Below are 22705 nucleotides of genomic sequence, written 5' to 3' on the forward strand. Positions count from 1 at the left end.
TTCTTCTCGTCCTCTATTTTCCTCCTCTTAACTAAACCCTTTGTCCTCCTCTGCTGAATTCTAAATTTCTCCCATTCCTCAGGTTTGCTGCTGTTTCTGGCCAATTTATATGCCTCTTCCTTGGATTTAACACTATCCTTAAATTCCCTTGTTAGCCACAGTTGAGCCACCTTCCCCGTTTTATTTTTACTCCAGACAGGGATGTACAATTGTTGAAGTTCATCATGTGATCTTTAAATATTTGCCATTGCCTATCCACCATCAACCCTTTAAGTTTCATTTGCCAGTCGATTCAAGCCAACTCACGCCTCAAACCATCGAAGTTACCTTTCCTTAAGTTCAGGACCCTAATTTCTGAATTAAATGTGTCACTCTCCATCCTAATAAAGAATTTTACCATGTTATGGTCACTCTTTCCCAACGGGTCTCGCACAATAAGATTGCTAATTAGTCCTTTCTCATTACACATCACCCAGTCTAGGTTGGTCAGCTCCCTGGTTGGTTCCTCGACATATTGTTCTAGAAAGCCATCCCTAATACACTCCAGGAAATCCTCCTCCACCGCATTGCTACCAATTTGGTTAGCCCAATCAATATGTAGATTAAAGTCACCCATGAAAACTGCTGTACCTTTATTGCATGCATCCCTTATTTCTTATTTGATGCTGTCCCAACCTTACTACTACTGTTTGGTGGACTGTACACAACTCCCACTAGCATTTTCTGCCCCTTAGTATTCCGCAGCTCCACCTATACTGATTTCACATCATCCAAGTTAATGTCCTTTCTTACTACAGCATTAATTTCCTCTTTAACTAGCAATGCCACCCTGCCCCCTTTTCCTTTCCGTCTATCCTTCCGAAATGTTGAATACCCCTGGATGTTGCGTTCCCAGCCTTGGTCACCCTGGAGCCATGTCTCCGTGATGCCAATTACATCATACCCGTTAACTGCTATCTGTGCGGTTAATTCGTCCAACTTATTCCGAATACTCCTCACATTGAGGCACAGAGCCTTCAGGCTTGTCTTTCTAACACACTTTGCCCCTTTAGAATTTTGCTGTAATGTGGCCCTTTTTGCTTTTTGCCTTAGGTTTCTCTGCCCTCCACTTTTACTTTTCCTCTTTCTATCTTTTGCTTCTGCCCCCATTCTACTTCCCTCTGTCTCCCTGCATAGGTTCCCACCCCCCTGCCATATTAGTTTAACTCCTCCCCAACAGCACGAGCAAACACTCCCCCGAGGACATTGGTTCCGGTCCTGCCCAGGTGCAGACCGTCCGGTTTGTACTGGTCCCACCTCCCCCAGAACTGGTTCCAATGTCCCAGGAATTTGAATCCCTCCCTGCTGCACCACTCCTCAAGCCACATATTCATCTGAGCTATCCTGCGATTCCTGCTCTGACTAGCATGTGGCACTGGTAGCAATCCTGAAATTACTACTTTTGAGGTCCTACTTTTTAATTTAGCTACTAGCTCCCTAAATTGGTCTTGTAGGACCTCATCCCTTTTTTTTCATCTATCTTTCATACCAATATGCACCACGACAACTGGCTGTTCACCGTCCCTTTTCAAAATTTCCTGCACCCGCTCCAAGACATCCTTTACCCTTGCACCAGGGAGGCAACATACCATCCTGCAGTCTCGGTTGCGGCCGCAGAAACGTCTATCGATTCCCCTTACAATTGAATCCCCTCCAACTCTTTTTCCTGTCCTCCTGTGCAGTAGAGCCACCCATGTTGCCAAGAACTTGGCTGCTGCTGCCCTCCCCTAATGAGTCATCCCCCCAACAGTAGCCAAAGCTGTGTATCTGTTTTGCAGGGGGATGACTGCAAGGGGCCCCTGCAGTACCTTCCTTCCACTGTTCTTCCTGTTGGTCACCCATCCCCTATGTGACTGTGTACCCTTTACCTGCGGTAAGACCAACTCACTAAACATGCTATTCACGTCATTCTCAGCATCGTGCATGCTCCAGAGTGAATCCACCTGCAGCTCCAGTGCCGCAATGCGGTCCGTCAGGAGCTGCAGGCGGATGCACTTCCGGCACATGTAGTCGTCAGGGACACCGGAAGCGTCCCTGACTTCTCACATAGTACAGGAGGAGCATAACACGTATCTGAGCTCTTCCGCCATGACTTAACCGTTAGATAAACTTAACTTGGCAACACTGCTAAAAGGTTACTTGCTGATAAAGAAAAGAAAAAGAAAAACTACTCAACAATCACCAGCCAATCACTTACCTCCTTGGCTGTGACGTCACCTTTCGATTTCTTTCTACTTCTTTTTTGCCTTCTCTCCCTGCTGCAGCTGGCCTCTCCAACTGCCTCTCGACGCAGCCATTGGCCTTTAGCGGCCTCCCGAAATCCCCGACTCGCGCTGCTCTGAGCTCCCGCCTCTCCAACTGCCTCTCGACACAGCCGCTGGGCCTTTATAGGCCTCCCTATAAAGGAGGGTTTCTGCCTATACCACCCTTTCAGGCAGTGAGTTCCAGACCCCCACCATCCTCTGGGTGAAGACATTTCCCCTCATATCTCCTCTAAACTTCCCCGCAATTACTTAAAATCTATGCCCCCTGGTTGTTGACACCTCTGGCAAGGGAAACAGGTCCTTCCTATCCACTCTATCCAGGCCCCTCATAATTTTATACACCTCAATCAGGTCTCCCCTTAGCCTCCTTTGGTCCAAAGAAAATAGACCCAGCATCTCCAATCTTTCCTCATAGCCAAAATTCTCCAGTCCAGGCAACATTCTTGTAAATCTCCTCTGCACCCTTTCCAGTGCAATCATATCTTTCCTGTAATGCGGTGACCAGAACTGCACACAGTACTCCCGCTGCGGCCTAACCAGTGTTTTATACAGTTCAAGCATAGCATTCTTGCTCTTGTATTCCATGCCTCGACTAATAAAGGCAAGTATTCCATATGCCTTCTTAACCACCTTATCTACCTGGCCTGCTACCTTCAGGTATCTGTGGACTTGCACTCCAAGGTCCCTTTGTTCCTCTACACTTTTCAGTGTTGTACCATTTAATGTGTATTCTCTTGCCTTGTTCGACTTATCCCGATTAAATTCCATTTGCCACTGTTCTGCCTACCTGACCAATAAATTGATATTTTCCTGCAGTTCGCAGCTTTCTTCTTTAGTATCAACCACACAGCCTATTTTAGTGTCATCTGAAAACTTCTTAATCATACCCCCAACATTTAATTCCAAGTCCAAGTTGTTGTTTATGAATAAAGAGTCTGACTGGGTACTGTGAGCTCAAATTAAAGTGAGACCTTAGTCTTTTATTGCAGGTCTGCAGTGCCTGTGGGATCCCTTGGGTCATGCCTGACAAAACTTCTGGAATTTTTTGAGGATGTTTCCAGTAGAGTGGACAAGGGAGAACCAGTTGATGTGGTGTATTTGGACTTTCAGAAGGCTTTCGACAAGGTCCCACACAAGAGATTAATGTGCAAAGTTAAAGCACATGCGATTGGGGGTAGTGTGCTAATGTGGATTGAGAACTGGTTGGCAGACAGGAAGCAAACAGTAGGAGTAAATGGATACTTTTCAGAATGGCAGGCAGTGACTAGTGGGGTACCGCAAGGCTCTGTGCTGGGGCCCCAGCTGTTTACATTGTACATTAATGATTTAGACGAGGGGATTAAATGTAGTATCTCCAAATTTGCGGATGACACTAAGTTGGGTGGCAGTGTGAGCTGCGAGGAGGAGGCTATGAGGCTGCAGAATGACTTGGATAGTTAGGTGAGTGGGCAAATGCATGGCAGATGAAGTATAATGTGGATAAATGTGAGGTTATCCACTTTGGTGGTAAAAACAGAGGGACTGACTATTATCTGAATGGTGACAGATTAGGAAAAGGGGAGGTGCAACGAGACCTGGGTGTCATGGTACATCAGCCATTGAAGGTTGACATGCAGGTATAGCAGGCGGTTAAGAAAGCAAATGGCATGTTGGCCTTCATAGCGAGGGGATTTGAGTACAGGGGCAGGGAGGTGTTACTACAATCGTACAGGGCCTTGGTGAGGCCACACCTGGAGTATTGTGTACAGTTTTGGTCTCCTAACTTGAGGAAGGACATTCTTGCTATTGAGGGATTGCAGCGAAGGTTCACCAGACTGATTCCGGGGATGGCGGGACTGACATATCAAGAAAGACTGGATCAACTGGGCTTGTATTCATTGGAGTTCAAAAGAATGAGAGGGGATCTCGTAGAAACGTTTAAAATTCTGACGGGGTTAGACAGGTTAGATGCAGGAAAAATGTTCCCTATGTTGTGGAAGTCCAGAACCAGGGGTCACAGTATAAGGATAAGGGGTAAGCCATTTAGGACAGAGATGAGGAGAAACTTCTTCACCCAGAGAGTGGTGAACCTGTGGAATTCTCTACCACAGAAAGTTGTTGAGACCAATTCACTAAATGTATTCAAAAAGGAGTTAGATGTCGTCTTTACTATTAGGGGGATCAAGGGGTATGGCGAGAAAGCAGGAATGGGGTACTGAAGTTGTATGTTCAGCCATGAACTCATTGAATGGTGGTGCAGGCTCGAAGGGCCGAATGGCCTACTCCTGCACCTTTTTTTTATGTTTCTATGTTTCAATGTCTCTGAGCCCTCTGGTGGCTGTACAAGGTATATACAAGTTCACATACATAACAACACTCTTCCCTGCCCCCTCCCCCCCACCCCCACTAAAGTCAACAGTGTAAATATTCACAAGGTGAGTCGATCTGGGGCCTTTCTTTCCCTGGTTGATCGTCTCGGTGCAAATGCTGGTTTTGTTGAATAGTTTGTTGGGCCCTCGCTGGGCTGCTGTGCAGCTGGCTTTGCTGGGCTGCCTGGTGTGGTGAGTCCTGCTGGGCTGCTATGGGTGATGGGTTCTGCTTCGTGCCCAACCGCGGTGTCGGTTGCCACTGGTGTGTATGATGGGGAGTCAAAGAAGGTAGGGTCCAAAGTTAGTTGCTCAGGATAGTCCATGAATCTGAGTTTGATTTGGTCCAAGTGTTTCCGGTGAATGAGTCCATTTGAAAGTTTGACCCGAAACACCCTGCTCCCCTCTTTGGCCACAATAGTGCTGGGAAGCCACTTGGGACCTTGTCCATAATTCAATACAAATACAGGATCATTGATTTCAATTTCACGTGACACATTAGCGCTATCATGATATGTACTTTGCTAAAGCCTCTCTACCTGTTCATGTAGATCAGGGTGAACTAATGAGAGCCTTGTCTTAAGTGCCCTTTTCATGAGCAGTTCAGCAGGTGGAATCCCAGTGAGCGAGTGGGGTCTCGTGCAGTAGCTCAGCAGAACTCGGGATAGGCGAGTCTGCAGTGAGCCTTCAGTTACCCTCTTCAAGCCCTGCTTGATAGTTTGCACTGCTCTCTCTGCCTGACCTTTGGATGCTGGGTTGAACCGGGCAGATGTAACATGCTTGATCCCGTTACGGGTCATGAACTCTTTGAACTCAGCACTGGTAAAACATGGCCCATTGTCGCTCACAAGGACATCAGGTAGTCCGTACGTGGCAAACATGGCCCGCAGGCTTTCAGTGGTGGCAGCAGACGTGCTTGCCGACATTATCTCATATTCAATCCATTTGGAGTATACATCTATAACCACAAGGAAAATTTTACCCAAAAACGGGCTTGCATAGTCGACATGGACTCTGGACCAAGGTTTGGAGGGCCAAGACAATAAACTTAGTGGCGCCTCCCTGGGTGCATTGCTTAACTGCGAGCATGTGTTACATCTGTGCACGCAGGACTCTAAGTCCGCATCGACACCGGGCCACCACACGTGGGATCTGGCTATCGCTTTCATCATTACGATGCCTGGGTGGGTACTGTGGAGGTCACTGAAGAAGGTGTCTCTGCCCTTCTTGGGGAGCACTACCCTATTGCCGCACAGAAGGCAGTCTGCCTGTATAGACATTTCATCTTTGCGTCGTTGGTATGCCTTTATCGCTTCCTGCATTTCCACTGGAATACTGGACCAGCTCCCGTGAAGCACACAATTTGTTACTAGGGTCAGTAAGGGGTCTTGGCACGTCCAGGTGCTAATTTGCCGGGCAGTGACGGGTGATTGCTTACTCTCAAATGCTTCCATAACCATGACTAAATCTACGGGCTGCGGCATTTCCACCCCTGTGGTGGGCAATGGCAGCCTACTGAGAGCATCGGCATAGTTTTCTGTGCCTGGCCTGTGGCGGACAATGTGAGCGCTCATCTCTGGATGCAGGCCGATGCATTAGTATTTATCCCCTTACTCTCGGAAAACAGGGATATTAGTGGCTTATGGTCCGTTTCCAATTCAAATTTTAGCCCAAACAGATATTGATGCATTTTCTTTACCCCATAGACACATGCTAATGCTTCTTTTTCAATCATGCTGTATGCTTACTTAGCCTTAGACAGACTCCTGGATGCACAGGCAACCGGTTGTAATTTCCCAGATTCATTAGCTTGTTGTAATACACACCCCACGCCATACGATGATGCATCACATGCTAGTACTAAACGCTTACATGGATCATACAACACAAGCAATTTGTTTGAGCATAACAATTTTCTAGCTTTTACAAAGGCATTTTCTTGGCTTTAGCTCCATACCCATTCATCTCCTTTATGCAGTAAGACATGCAGTGGTTCTAACAGTGTGCTGAGACCCGGTAAGAAGTTACCAAAGTAGTTCAAGAGTCCCAACAACGACCGCAGCTCCGTCACGTTCTGTGGCCTCGGTGCGTTCTCGATTGCCTCCATCTTCGAATCGGTAGGCCTGATGCTGTCTGCTGTGATTCTTCTCCCCAGGAACTCCATTTCAGGCGCCAAGAAAACGCACTTTGAGCGTTTCAATCTGAACCCCACGCGGTTGAGTTGACTAAGAACCTCCTCCAGGTTCTGCAAATGCTCGACTGTGTCCCGACCTGTAACCAAGGTATCGTCCTGGAAAACCACCGTGCGCGGGACCAACTTCAGTAAGCTTTCCATGTTTGTCTGGAATATCGGCGCGGCTGATCGAATTCCAAATGGGCATCTGTTATAAATGAAGAGACCTTTGTGTGTGTTGATGCAGGTGAGGCCCTTCGATGATTTCTCCAGCTCCTGCATCATGTAGGCCGAGGTCAAGTCCAGCTTCGTGAACGTCTTCCTCCCATCAGCATAGCAAAAAGGTCGTCGGCCTTTGGTAGTGGGTATTGATCCTGCAGGGAGAAACGATTAATAGTTACTTTGTAATCACCAAAGATTCTGACGGTGTCATCTCCCTTGAGGACTGGAACAATCAGACTGGCCCACTCGTTGAATTCGATCAGCGAAATGATGCCCTCTCGTTGCAGCCGGTCCCTCTCGATCTCTACCCTTTCGCTCATCATGTATGGTACTGCTCTCGCCTTGTGATGGATGGGTCCGCCCCCGGAATTAGGTGGATTTGCACTTTTGCTCCTTAGAACTTCCTGATGCCTGGTTCAAACAGCGAAGGGAACTTGTTTAAGACCTGGGCAAACGAAGTGTCATCAGCAGGCGAGAGCATTTGGACATCGTCCCAGTTCCAGTGTATCTTTCCCAGCCAGCTCCTGCCAAGTAGCGTGGGACCATCGCCCGGTACCACCAAGAGTGGTAGCTTGTGCATCGCTCCATCGTAGGAGACCGTTACAGTAGCACTGCCGATGACGGGAATCAGTTCCTTTGTGTAAGTTCTCAGTTTCGTGCGAATGGAAGTCAAGATTGGCCTCAAGGCCTTGCTGCACCACAATTTTTCAAAAGTCTTTTTGCTCATAATGGACTGGCTCATGCCCGTGTCCAGCTCCATTGACACCGGGAGTCCATTTAATTCAACCTTCAGCATTATCGGGGGAGACATTGTGGTAAACGTGTGCACCCCATATACCTCTGCCTCCTCGGTCTGAGGCTCTGGTTCTTTGTGATCCACCGTGGATCTGTCCTCCTCTGCAACATGGTGGTTTGCAGGATTAACAGGGTTTACAGCTCGGCTGCACAAATGTTGGAGGTGTCCCATTGTTCCACAGCCCTTGCAAACATACCCTTTGAAGTGGCATGAATGTAAACGATGATCGCCCCCGCAGCGCCAATAAGGTGTTAATGGCCTTGCATTCATTACCTTGGTGATGGACTCTGAGACATCTGTGGACGTGCAGCTGCAGAAAAGTGGGGCCTGCCCTGTACTTTGTGATTTGAAAACAACATCGCTTCGTTCACAGTGCTTGTAGCAGCACTCCTGTGCTGAGAGATTTGCTTCGTATTGTCACTGGTGGCAATGAACGCCTGGGCTATCGCGATGGCCTTACTCAAGGTTGGGGTCTCTACAGTGAAAAGTTTGAGGAGTATCACTTCATGGCCATTGCCAAATACAAAAAAGTCTCGGAGTATGTGCTCCAAATGTCCTTCAAATTCGCAATGTCCTGCAAGACGTCTTAGCTCGGCGACATAACTCACTACTTCCTGGCCTTCAGACCTTTTGTAGGTTTAGAACCGGTACCTCGCCATCAGACCGCTTTCCTTCGGGTTCAGATGCTCCCGGACCAGTGTGTACAAATCATCGTACGATTTCTCTGTGAGTTTCGCTGGAGCAAGCAGATTTTTCATGAGGCCATATGTTGGTGCCCCGCAGAAGGTGAGGAGAATTGCCCTTCATTTGGCAGCATTCGCTTCTCCTTCCAGCTCGTTGGCCACGTCTAGTATTGGTCGAGTTGCTCCACGAAGGTTTCCCAATCATCACCCTCCGAGAATTTCTCCAGGATGCCCACTCTTCTTCGGATCGTTGGGTTCATCATCTGCATCTTGTCACCACTTGTTGTAAATGAATAAAGAGTCTGATTGGATACTGTGAGCTCAAAGTAAAGTGCGACCGTAGTCTTTTATTGCAGGTCTCCAGAGTGTCTTTTCAGCCTGTGAGGCCTCCTTAAGTACCTTTGCTCCCAAGGGATTGTGGGATCCCTTGGGACTCCAGGGGATGAGCCCTCTGGTGGCTGTACAAGGTATATACAAGTTCGCATACATAACACAAGTGGTCTGCCCAGAATCCTTGAAGTCAGAAGCACAGCCTTCTCCACTGCAGCACTTCTCTCCGTCACCTCATCAACTTTAAATAATTCTGGAAAACTCCAAATGCCTCCACAAACTTGCACAGAGCCAACAGAAATTAACCAACCTTAAAGTGGTGGCTGATATCTCTAAATATCACTAGGAAGGGGTCCTTGCTGCTGCTGAACGCATCTCAGTTCCAGTGTTGGGGATGAAAATGGCAGTGCTGGTGTCATATCAGCACTGAACAGTGATTGACGTCATGATCTGCCTACTCTACATACTTCTTGTGCACTCTCCCAGCGCCGACGCTAACACCCTACCCAAGCTAGTGTCTGGCACAAAATGGCACCTGTAGCGCCAAAAAATCAGGCGTTATGGAGCCAAATTTTTTGCCCCAGTATCCTAATCTGGGGCCTTGCTTTAATATTGTCAGGTTTAGGTTCACCTGGAATTGAGACATTTTAATTGTTCAGGCTATTTAATTAAAAATCTCCTAAAATATATTGGTAGCCACAAACGTATTTAAAAGTATTAATTTTCCATTGTCATAAAGAGATACCTGTTGCTCTTATGAATGTGATTAGCGAGATTTTCAGTGATGATGCATTTTTTCCAGATGTTTTTTTTTCCCCAATTATTTCATAACACAGAGATTACATTCAACTCTTATGAGGTTTACATGAAGCTTTGAAGCTCCAGATTGTCAGGTGTTCACAAAGCCCAAACTGCAGGTTTCCTTTTGCTCCTTAATACTATTGGTACCAGTATGATACTGACTGTGAGGAGTTACACTGTGCTCCTAAACGGCTTTCAAATCAGGGTAAATGAAGTGGCGCATATTCAGATTAAACTTATCTGTACACCTCTGCTCACTAGCCCCCAATTGCTGCTGAAATTTATAATGTTCGAAAAACACTGACTATCATTGGAAACTTCAATGGCATTTATTGGACTGACTGAGTTCTTTTTGAACTTTGATTGTAAAGTTTAACATGTCAGCCTCATATCAGTTGTGTTTATGTCTCTTCCAGGTGGCCTTGAAAAAAACAGAACACGGGGTGAATTTTAACATCAAACAACGGGTGGGTTGGGGTCAGGTGGGAGATTAATGTGTTAAAAATCTGAATCCTGACCCCACCCGGCCTCCAACCCACCCACTTCCGCTTTTACCCAAGAGGTGGGTTGACACTTTAAATATGTTCATGAGGCTGGAAGCCTTGGATTTAACCTGCTCTGCAGGTTTAACTGTGTCCGGCCAGGGTTCCCGGCCTTGGGATTCCCGATAGCTGCAGAGAGGCAAGGAGAGCATCAGGGAGCAATCCTTGTGGGCTAGGCAGAGCAGGAGTGCTTCCTCCTGGCCCCGAAGTTCCCCAACATTGCCCCCACCCCCATACAAACCACTTCCTGGTATCGGAGATCGGACCACCTTGGGGTCGGGGATCGGATCCCCATGGAATTAGATCCCCAGGATCAGACCTTCCCCCCGGCTCCGGGGTCAGGTATCGGACCCTCCACCTCCCCCGCCCCCCCCGGAATTCGGAGATCAGTCTCATCAGTCTCTCCCCGAGATTGGAAACCCCCCCCACCCCGGGTCAGGGATCAGAGTGCCCTGGATCGGCCATCCCCGGGATCGGACCACCCCCTCCCCTCGGGTTGGGGCTCGCATCTACCTGGGGTTGCAGCATCTTGTCCATCGTTTCCCGTATGACTGGAAGGTAGCTGTCAATCAGGCTGACTTCCACCCGTGGAACTTATCCATGACGTCACATGTACGCTGTGTGGTCTGTAAGTAAATATTCCGGCCTGTGTGTATGACAAGGTTACACAGCGGGCACACTGCGTGTATTGAATTTGCATCACGTTAGATACTGCTTTGTAGCAGCAAAGCTGTATAGTATACTTCCCAGAATTAATCTACCCAGCAACACATGGAGGTTGAAGTTGGACACGGGTGGGGAGAAAAAACAGACAGAATCGCATTTGCTGCCCATTATACGACAAACCTGATAGTCAATGCTATTGAAATATGACAGGCGATCAATGCGATACTGCCCATATCCAATTTCAGCCCCAAGCTGTACTGCAGTCATCACAGCATCAGCAGAAATAACATATCTCTATTAGACTATCAGGGGTCAGGAGTATATCTAGCCCCAAAAGCGGGGCAAATATCGATGGTGCCTACCATAGCATTTGTAGAATGAAACTTAAAAATGAAAAATAAAGGGGGTAGTTGCCTGGACATAAACCTGGTGTTGTGGATCATTGTGGGAATAAAAATCAGACAGTTTGTGTAACAGGTGGATGGTGCACAACACAGTAGGCAGCTAGTTGTAAATCCATCCCATTTATTTTTAATTTGGAAAATAGCCAACCGATCCAGGGGGCTCTGACCCCTGACCTGAGTAGTGAAATTGTAGAAAGATGTCAAAAATAAGTTTGCAATCTTGTGGAAACACATCTGTCGGCTTGTTTATGTGAAATGAATAGCAGCATTATGTTTTAAAGTTTTCCTATTTGTTTTTAAAACCTTTTAAAAAATTAACCAAGACCAAACAGATTTAAAAAAAGACTATCTCATATTTTATTTAAAAAAAGGCAGCTAGCTGAAGACAAAAAGGTACATGTTGGAATTGAATGGCTTGGCACTACCATTGGATACCAAACTCAAACAAACCAACTAATTCTGTAACAATTCTAGCAACTTAAACTGGAATATAATTTCTGTGAGTGAAGCTTGTTTTTTAAACACCGAAGTACTGTGATGAAAATAATGAGGCCCGTACCATGCTAAATCTTATACAAAAATGCTTCATTTTTATTACAGGGAAGATATGTAAAATGTTTGCAGCAGAGGAAAGTTTGTTGTTCACTGCCTTTGTGCTGCCTTGATTTTGTTTTTCACTAAGTTTAGATGGTTCCAAACTGAAATGCTCAAAATTCTAGTTTTTGTGAATAAATCCAAAGTACTCTCTATATAGGCTCAATTTTCTCCAATTATATGCAGTTTTTTTTTGGTGTGCACCATTTTTTTAGGAGTAAATTAAAGGGCTAGAACCCCTACTTTTTGTGCATGCTTAATGCCCACTTAACGCCCATTTTACCGCTGAAATGATGTGTCCCATATATCGCCAATTTTAGCACAAAATGGAAACTGACGGGCTTTTTTAGGAGACTTATCGGTGAGTGTTATTTTCTCAATGGGCTTAACACCGAGAAAAAAATATTACCGCCCGTCCTCGTTTTTGGGCGGAATCAACAAAATGGGTGATTTCAACGCCCATAATATCGCCCAGCGTTTTTTTCCTCATGGAATTAACGCCGAGATTCAATAATAACGCCCGGCGACTGTTTTTTGTCATAAAGAGCATAAATACCAAAACTAGCGGCCAGGGAGATCACCCACCATCAATTTCACCACCTCGCACACATAGTGCCCAGAATATCGGCCGCTTAAAAAAACGCTCACAAAAAGTGGAACTAACTGGGACGGACGCCAGCGGTTTGGCTGGCATTTGTTAAATCCCACTCTTACGTGAGGAGCTGATATCGGAAAGATTTGCCTGAAAGAGCGCTGATGTGAGTGACAACGCTGACACACTGCTGTGTGTGTGCAGCTCAGACATCAATGGTGCCCATCACCTTGGTGCCAGTTAAAGTTTACGTTGATTGATGTTAAGTTGTATTTAACCCTTTCAAGGTAAGGAATCACCAGTGTGAAATGGTCCAGCTATCTGAGGCAATGCGCAACAAGATTATGTTCAATAGCAAAAGTTTAATAGCAACATTGGTCTGAAATCATAAGTATCACAGCCAATAACACCCAAACCCCACCCACACCCAACTTTTCTCACCATTGACATAAATCACATGTTCAACATGTCCAGCAACAGTGAATACAAAGGCAAAGCAGGAGCGTGATCCCCAGCCCCCATACATTACAACAAATTGCATACACCCAGGTGGAGATATAACACAGCAATCACCTGCGCACATGTACCTCACTTTCCTTCCCCCCTCCTTCTTCTCCCCACCTCTACCCCTTCCCTTCCTCGCTCCACGGCGCCTGGCTGAGGAGCTCCTCAGGCGGTGCCTCATTGGGGGGGATGAAGGCAGATGTGGTGGTTTCACGAATACGCAACCGGGGGGGGGGTGCGGGGGGCGGGTGCCGAGGGGGGCAACATTCTCTGATGCAGAAACAGGATCTTGGTCCTTGCTGTCATCTGTTGTTCACAGTGGTGGGGTGGAGTGCCGCGCTCGGGGACCATTTGGAGGCCTGTGGCAGCAGTGTTCCTGGCTATCACATCCAGGGACTCCGCGATGCATGGAATGTATTCGGTCATGGTGGCCAGGTCTCGGGATATGCCCCCCAATGCCTCGATGAGCTGGTCACCAATGTCTACAGTCCTCCTGGACAACTGTAGGATTTTCCCACTGTCATGTCGTGCTCGTGGAACAGACCTGCTTCGTTCACGATGTCTCCAAGGGTCGGCGCCATCCTGGGGAAAAATGGGATGCCCTGTGGAGAGGTGGTTGGAGCCGGCACCTCTAGAGTGGAGGGGGGAATGACCGGAGGACCACTAGATGGCCTTGGGGTGGAATGACTTCTGCAGCGTGGCGATGCAAGTTCTTCGAAGTCCGCGCTCTCATCCGAGAACAGACCCAGCGGATTGACAGGCGACAATCGGAGCTCCTCAGCACCAGATGTAGTAGGATTGTCCGCCGACTCCTGCCCCGTGCCCCCACCTTCTGGCCTCTGTGGCCTTGCCTGGGGCCACGCTGCTGGCTGAGCTGCAAGACACAAATGAGATTATTAGAGGAGAAGGGGGTGCTAGGGTCACAAGGTGAGTCCAGCGCTACACACAGCATATGCACGAGAAAAGCACCAGCACTCTCAAAATCATCACAGACATCACATTTCATGACCATCAACACATTTGCATTGCAGTTATTTTCATTAGGCCAGCATTATTTATATGACACTTTTAGAAATCATCTATCAAATATGATTGTTCGGATATGAGTGGGTGTGGCATCTATTGACTTCACATCATGCAATGGTGTAAGCTTTACTCACCTGGCATCACTTCAGGGTCTGCAGATGCTTCCGTGGCTGTCTGGGGGTGCTTCCTCACGAGTGCGAGCACCCGCTCCTCAATCTCAGTGGTGTCGCTGGGGTCTAGTGGCCCCCCTCGCGTTCGGTTCTGCTCGGACCTCATCGTCGATAGCTTCTTCTGTAAAAGGTGACAGGACGACATGGCATGAAATCATTGCATGATATCATTGCTAGGTACTGTCACAGAGACTGATACCAGGCATAACCGACAGATGTAATCATGATTATGATGATTATTATCATTCTTTATCTAAAGACGTACATCGTGACCGCAGGCTTTGAGTAAAACATTCCCGGTAAAAGAGAAAGACCTCACATCTGCTGATAGTCACTCATGACTGTTACAAATCAAGTTATATAAATACATCAGTACATGTAAATCAATGTAATACTTACTCTTGCAGATCCCACAAGGTCGTTCCATTGTTTGCGGCATTGGTTGCCCTCACGCACCTCGTTGGTCGCCGATGAGACCACCTCTGCCATCTCAGTCCATATCCTCTGGTATGCCTTTGGGGTAGGCTTCCCACGCCCTCCCTGTGTCAAATCACCCCAGTGTGACTCGACCTCCTGCAGGAGGGAGGCATTTGCCTCATGCGAGATCTTCCTGGCTCTTTTGCGGCCTGCAATGTGCTCCTCTCCCACCTCACTGCCCTCTCCAGCATCAGTCTCCACAGCGTGCTGTGATGCTTCCTCCTCTCTCTCCATTATAGGCCAAATTCAGTCAAATATGTGACTGGTAACAGCTAAATTTTGTTTGCCTACTTGCTGTGAAGCTCTAAACTCTTCCTCCTTCCTCCCAAAGCAGCTACACCACACCCAGACATGCCTTCAGTCCCTCTGAGCTCCCTCCCTCTCTGTCTCCTCTTCTGCGCATGTCATAGTGACCCTTGACCTCCAGAATCGCGGGAATCGAGCGTTGCCATGCCATTGCTAAGGACGGCCACACTTTACGGCAGAAGGTCAGAAAAATTTAACGCTGTCGCCCGTTTGACATCGCTTGCGGTAACGCCCATTTTCAAAAATGTAAACTAGGTATTTTGAGAATGGGTGAGAAGCCGGTGATCTGAAAACGTTTTTTTACTGCCCATGCCGGAAATAATGCCCATTTTTGGGCCATAACCACAAAAGTGGGTGTTGTAGCCCAAAATCTCCAAGTTTCCCCAAAGTTTCTGCGCTAGCATAATTCACTTTGTTCCAATTTTTTTATGCTATGATTTTTTTTTACCTCATTGGGGGTGTAACCTGCCACCTTCGCCAATTCTGGCCATTTAAGAAAGTTTGGCCAACTCCGATTTTTTTTAAGATGGCATATGTGATCGCTTTGAAAAACCTTCTGGGCAGTTAACAAAATCAGCGCAGGTAAGAGAAGATCCAGTTCCACAGCCAGGACAGCAGCGGCAGAGAGGGAGAGAGAGGCGGGGCGGGTGGGAGGTGTGCATTCTGTCAGGGCTAGGAGTGGCATTGGCTCCGGGGGAGGGAGGCCTCTCAGCGTGGGCTAGAAATGGCACAGGGCACCGGAAGGGAAGGGAGGCCTTTCAGCCTGGGCTAGAAGTGGTACAGATCACCGGAAGGGAAGGGAGGCCTTTCAGCCTGGGCTAGAAGCAGCACTGGCTCCGGGGGGAGGGAAGCCTTTCAGCCTGGGCTAGAAGGGGCACCGGACACAGGCGGGGGGTGGCGGGAGGGGGGGGGAGAGGGGGGAGGGGGACCTTTCCAATTCATACAGTTTCCACAAAGACTCCTTAATATTTTCATGTTGGTAAGTTGCTGCCTTAAATAGCTACAATGTGCAAGGTGTTTGTGCAGGTTGCTGTGAGCTGGCCAGAATGTCTTGTATGTTTCACTTTCCGGCCTCAGCCCGCAGTGTGTCATTTGTTACCCTGACAACCCGATCTTTTTGTCGCACATCCTAGGCTCCACCCACAGAGCTTAAGGACAATGTGCGCCAGGCCACATTCACAAGTTAAAACGGGGAAACTTCCAACTTTTTTTTTTGGCGTAGCCGGGCCCCAAGAAAACAGGCGTAGCTCATCAAATACGCCAAAAAACGGCATTGGGGAAAATTGAGCCCTATATTTTTGCCTGCCCAAGCGATTGTGTAGTTTGGGGTTGATTGCACGGAGTGCAATATTTGGGTGTACAACAGTGACTACACTTCAAAAGTACTTCATTGTGCTGTGAATTGTGCTGTCATCCTAAGGTTGTGAAAGGTGCTATATAAATGCAAGTCTTTTTTTCCTTTTTCTTTGAGATTGTATTTTTTCGCCCTTCTTCTCATATGTTCATATATTGTGTTATGCTTGAAAATACTTGTATCTCAGTTGTGATGAAGACTGTTTACTTTCAGCTCTGCAACATCAGACACCTCCATCCTTACCTTACCCCTCCACTATCACTGAAAACCTTATCCATAATTGTAACTCCTCCAAATACCATTTCTCTAATTTCCTCTTTGCCAGCCTCCCTCCATAAAGTCTAATTAATTCAAGGTTCAATTGCCTGCGTCCTTGTCCCGCACTAAGTCCTATTTACCATTCACTTCAGCCTTGCTGATCTACACTGGCTACTTCTGACGCTGGATCTAGTTCTTCACGTTGTGAGGAAAGACTCAAAGGGACGAAGAAGTCCCTTTCGCCCATTTGAATTCATCCTTCCATTATACCAATTGCAGTTGACACGTTCAGCTGAAGAGGCAGACAGGACCTCAGGCTCAATCAAAGGATATGAACTCGCAACAATGCAGCACTCTTTCAGGACTGTACTGGAATACTTTGAATGTACCATTCCTTCCTGTATTGTACTGTTCCATTATAACTTACTTTAAACATTTTTCAGTATTTTAATTGGTTTCTGAGCTGCAGAGCCAGTTACTGTAATGACATGTAGTATTGATATCTTACTCCTTATCATGTTATCTTTATTTTACAAATAATTAATGTAAATACTAGAGCCTTCCAACTCGTCCTCATTTCAGGGGTGATCTCTTCTGATCATCCACAACTTTTGATATACATGCCCTTATCTCATTACTCAGTTTAGTGTCATATTTTGCATCAAACAGAATAAATGAAGGGATTATTACAGCACAGAGATACAAGAAGTCCTGAATTTTAGTCAGATTAGCTCCATCTTGTGCCTTAAGCACTTAGTTGACACTTCATCCTAATAAAAATGTCCTGGGGATGGAAGATCTACTATAATTCTTAGGATAATCTTATATACTTGGAGAAAAGCCTTTGAAATGCTGACAGGAATGGATATGGCAGATTAATCTGAGCTTTCAATTCCAACTTCAGCTTATATTCATATAGTACCTTTAATATAATAAAGTCCCTCAATATCTCTCTCTTAGGCAGTCCCTCGGATTCGAGGATGACTTGCTTCCACACTAAAAATGAGTTCTCAGGTGACTGATGAGTCCAATGCGGTATCTACAGTCTCTGTCACAGGAGGGGCAGACGGTGTTTGAAGGAACGGATGGGTGGGGTGCCTGGGTTGCCACACGCTCCTTCCGCTGTTGACGCTTGGCTTCAGCTTGCTCCCAGCGAAGAGACTCAAGTTGTTCGGCGCCTTCCCAGATGCTTTTCCTCCATTTTGAGCCAGGGATTTCCAGGTGTCAGTGGGGATGTTCCACTTTTTCAAGTAGGCTTTGAGGGTATCCTTGAAGCCTTTCCTCTGCTCACCTGGGGCTCACTTGCCGTGCCAGAGCTCCCAATAGAGCGCTTGTTTTGGGAGTCTTGTATCGGGCATGCGGACAATGTGGCCCACCCAACGGAGCTGATCGAGTGTGGTCAATGCTTCGATGCTAGGGCTGTTGGCCTGAGCAAGAACACTGACGTTGGTGCACCTATCCTGCCAATGGATTGCAGGATCTTGCAGAGGCAGCCTTGGAGGTACTTCTCCAGTGCTTTGAGGTGCCTGCTGTACATACTCCATGTCTCTGAAGCATATAAGAGGGCGGGTATCACTACTACTCTGTAGACCATGAGTTTGGTGGCAGGTTTGAGGTCCTGGTCTTCAAACACTCTCTTCCTCAGATGACGGAAGGCTGCATCATCACATCATCATAGGCAGTCCCTTGGAATCGAGGAAGACTGGCTTCGACTTAAAATGAGTCCATAGGTGGCTGAACAGTCCAATACGAGAACCACAGTCCCTGTCACAGGTGGGACAGACAGTGGTTGAGAGAAAGGGACAGTGGGACTGGCTTGCTGCACGCTCTTTCCACTGCCTGAGCTTGATTTCTGCATGCTCTCGGCGATGAGACTCGAGGTGCTCAGCGGCCTCCCGGATATACTTCCTCCATTTAGGGCGGTCTTTGGCCAGGGACTCCCAGGTGTCAATGGGGATGTTGCACTTTATCAGGGAGGCTTTGAGGGTGTCCTTATGGCATTTCCTCTGCCCACTTTTGGCTCGTTTGCCGTGAAGGAGTTCCGAGTAGAGCGCTTGCTTTGGGAGTCTCGTGTCTGGCATGCGAACAATGTGGCCTGCCCAGCGCAGCTGATCAAGTGTGGTCAGTGTTTCAATGCTGGGGATGTTGGCCTGGTTGAGGACGCTAGTGTTGGTGCTTCTGTCCTCCCAGGGGATTTGTAGGATCTTGCGGAGAAATCGTTGGTGGTATTTCTCCAGCGACTTGAGGTGTCTACTGTACATGGTCCATGTCTCTGAGCCATACAGGAGGGTGGGTATTACTACAGCCTTGTAAACCATGAGCTTTGTCGCAGATTTGAGGGCCTGGTCTTCAAACACTCGTTTCCTCAGGCAGCCGAAGGCTGCACTGGCGCATTGGAGGCGGTGTTAAATCTCGTTGTCAATGTCTGCTCTTGTTGATAAGAGGCTCCCGAGGTATGGGAAATGATCCATGTTGTCCAGGGCCGCGCCATGGGCCTTGCTAACTGGGAGGCAGTGCTGTGTGGCGAGGACAGGCTGGTGGAGGACCTGTGTCTTATTCATGTTTAGCGTAAGGCCCATGCTTTCGTATGCCTCAGTAAATACGTCAACTATGTCCTGGAGTTCAGCCTCTGTATGTGTGCAGACGCAGGCGTCGTCGCTTACTGTAGCTCGATGACAGTGATCTTCGACCTGGCTTGGAGATGATGAACAGGTTCCCACTGGTTCTGTAGTTTAGTTCCACTCCAGCAGGGAGCTTGTTGACTGTGAGGTGGAGCATGGCAGCGAGGAAGATTGAGATGAGGGTTAGGGAAATGGAAGGCTGCACTGGCTCACTGAAGGCGGTTTGGACTTTGTCATTGGCATCTGCCCTTGTTGACAGTAGGCTCCCAAGGTGTGAAAAATGGTCCACGTTGCCCAAGGCCTCATCGTGGATTTTGATAATCGGGCAGCAGTGCTGTGTGGCGGGGGCAGCTTGATAGAGGACCTTTGTCTTACGGATATTTAGTGTAAGGCCCATGCTCTCATGCGCTTAGGTGAAGGTGTTGACGATGGTTTGGAGTTCGGCCTCCGAGTGTGCGCAGACGCAAGCATCATCTGCATACTGTAATTCAATGTCAGAGGATGAGACGACCTTGGATCTAGACTGGAGGCAACAGAGGTTGAACAGTTTCCCATTTGTTCTGTAGATTAGCTCCACTCCAGCAGGGAGCTTACTAAAGGTGAGATGGAGCATTGCAGCAAGGAAGATCGAGAAGAGCGTTGGTGCGATGACACAGCCTTGCTGACCCCGGTCCAAATGTGAATTGGGTCTGTAGTGGATCCGTTGGTCAGGATCATGTCTTGCATGTCATCCTGAAGTAGGCGGAGGATGGTGACAAACTTTGGGCAGCCGAATTTGAGGAGGATGCTCCATAATCCCTCACGGTTGACAATGTTGAAGTCCTTTGTGAGGTCAAAGAATGCCATGTAAAGGGGTTGGTGCTGTTCCCTGCATTTCTCAGATTTGCCGCGCGGTGAAGATCATGTCCATTGTGCCCCTTAGTGGGCGGAATCCGCATTGTGACTCTGGGAGGAGCTCGTCAGCCACAGGGAGAAGGCGATTGAGGAGGATTCTTGTGATAATTTATAGGGGGAGTGGAGGACACTGACCAGGAAGGAGGCAAGAAACTATGGGAGGTGACCAAAGACATTGTCTAAAAAGGTAAGATTTGAGGAGGCATTTGTAGATAGAAAGAGAGCTATCAAGGCAAAGAAATTTAAGAACAGAATCCTAAACCAGAATTTTCAGAGGTAAGAACGGGAGGGTTGGAGGCATGGGGGAGTGGAGGGCAGTAAAAGTTATTGAAATGTAAAACCTGACCCCAAGCCACCTCCTACCTGCGCACTTGCACCTTTCACTCAGGTGGGACTGGGGGTCAGGCTGCCAGCCCGCTGCCAGGAGGTGGGTTGGCAATTTAAATATTATAATGAGGCCTGAAGCCTCTATTTTAACCTGCTTTGCAGGTTGTACTGCAGGCGGCCGGGGATCCCGGGACTCAGGATTCCTGGTGGTTGCAACAAGGCAGCCTCAGCCTCGGGGAGCAAAATGCTTGTGGGCCAGGAGGAGAAGGTGAGCTTCCTCCCAGCACCCCCAAGCTTCTCCCACCAGCAGCCTGCAACCCCTGGGGTTAGGGTTCAGACCCCACTGGGATCAGACGCACCCAGCCCGCCCGCCCCCCCCCGGGGGCCTGGAACACCCCTCACCCCCTCCGGATCACGACTTTGCCCCTTGGCCCCCCAGGATCGGACCCCCTCCCCCACCCGGGCTTGGAACACAAACCCCCAACCATCCGTGCCTCAGCACTTACTTGGACCTGTAGCTAGGTTTCCTGCCATCTCCCAGCAAAAGTCCAGACTGTAGTCATGCAGATAAATGTTGTACACTGAAAGATTCCACAAAAGGCAATAAAATAATTGACCAGTTAATCCATTTTTGATAGTGTTAGTTGAAAGAAAAATGTTGGCCATGACACTGGGAGAACACCTCACTCTTCTGCACATAATTCAATGGGAGTTTTAACATCCACCTGGACAGGCAGATGACATCATGGTTTAACATCCTGCCGAAAGGACAGCATCTCTGACAATGCAGCACCTCTTCAGTACTGAACTGAAGCATCATCCTAGATGATGTGTTAATATCCAGAAGTCTAGGAGTGGGACTGACTTTGTAGCAAGAGTACTACAACTGATCCAAGCTGACAATATAAAGGTAAGCTCAGACACAAATATGACACAAATACTTGACATAATATGATGGATCTGGCACTGTCTTTTGTGGAATGCAATTGCTTTGGGTTGTATTTGGTAATAGATATCCTGAAGTTGATTACAGTAGGAATTAGGGAAAAATGTCACTGAGCTGTTATTGTTTTCTGATTTACCTCTTTGTGGAGATCAACTTGGATGGAGTTCATGATGCAACAAATCACACATGAGTGTGGAAGTAACAGGATTGATGGACTAATTATTTTTTTCAACGGTATTTGTTATTATATTAAGCTAGTCAGCTTCCCTTTATGGCCTGACTGAGATTGAAAATTCAGCCAATGAGAAGACATGATTAACAGCTTTAACTTTTGAGCTGCGACTGTGGCATAAGGAAGGGGCGGGGCAAACAACAAACTCGCACAGCCTTGCTAACGTGAAACCTGGGTCATTTTAACCGCCTGGTCTTATTACCATTTGAGTGATGGGCTGCCCTCCTGATTGCACCAGGAAACAAGTTTTAAAGGAATAGAATTCTGCTGAGAATGCTTTTTTCCTCCAAAACACCATCTCAGACATCGACACAATACATGGGTTATATAGTGAGTTAGAGGGATTGGCACATGCTGAAACACCAAGTACATGTGGTCAGCAGCAGGTATTGGTGGCAGGGACAGCCTAGAACACAGCAGTACTATTAAGATGACTGGACTGATGGGTTATTTTCCTTACCTTCTAGCCCTTTCTGCTCAGTAATATTTCTTCAAATATTTTGGAAAGCAAGGGGAAATGCTGGGAGTGTACTATAGAGCTCCAAGCAGTCAGAGGGAGATAGAAGAGCAAATATGTAGGCAAATTTCTGAGAAGTGCAAAAACAATAGAGCAGTAATAGTAGAGAATTTCAACTACCCTAATATTAACTGGAATAGAATTAGTGTGAAAGGTATAGAAGGTGCAGAATTCTTAAAATGCATTCAGAAGAACTTTTTTTAGCCAGACTTAGATTTAGGGAACAAAGCTGGGCAGGTGGAAGGGGTATCATTTTGGTGGTAGTGATCATAATTCAATTAGATTTAGGGAAGTTATGTATAATGTATTTGCTTCATGGGTTCCTTGCTTAAGAATTCATAACAACACATTGCTACTAAGAACTAGTTGGATTATTAGCAAAGGTTTAACAATCACACAACACATTACGAGTTTATCCACCAGGCTCACAACCATATGCCTCATTGTGGATCCTCTAAACCCAACTGACTGGGGTTTTATTCAGTCTTGTGAACATTATGTGACTGGCTAAGCCACTCTGAACTCAACAACTCTACAACTATTTTGTTGCAAACAAAATAAACATTAATCAGGTACCCCCTGACTAAAGGGTGGGTGAAGGGGGGGGAGGAACACTCCAAAC

The sequence above is a fragment of the Pristiophorus japonicus genome, chromosome 2, assembly GCF_044704955.1.
Source record: "Pristiophorus japonicus isolate sPriJap1 chromosome 2, sPriJap1.hap1, whole genome shotgun sequence".
NCBI lineage: Eukaryota > Metazoa > Chordata > Chondrichthyes > Pristiophoridae > Pristiophorus > Pristiophorus japonicus.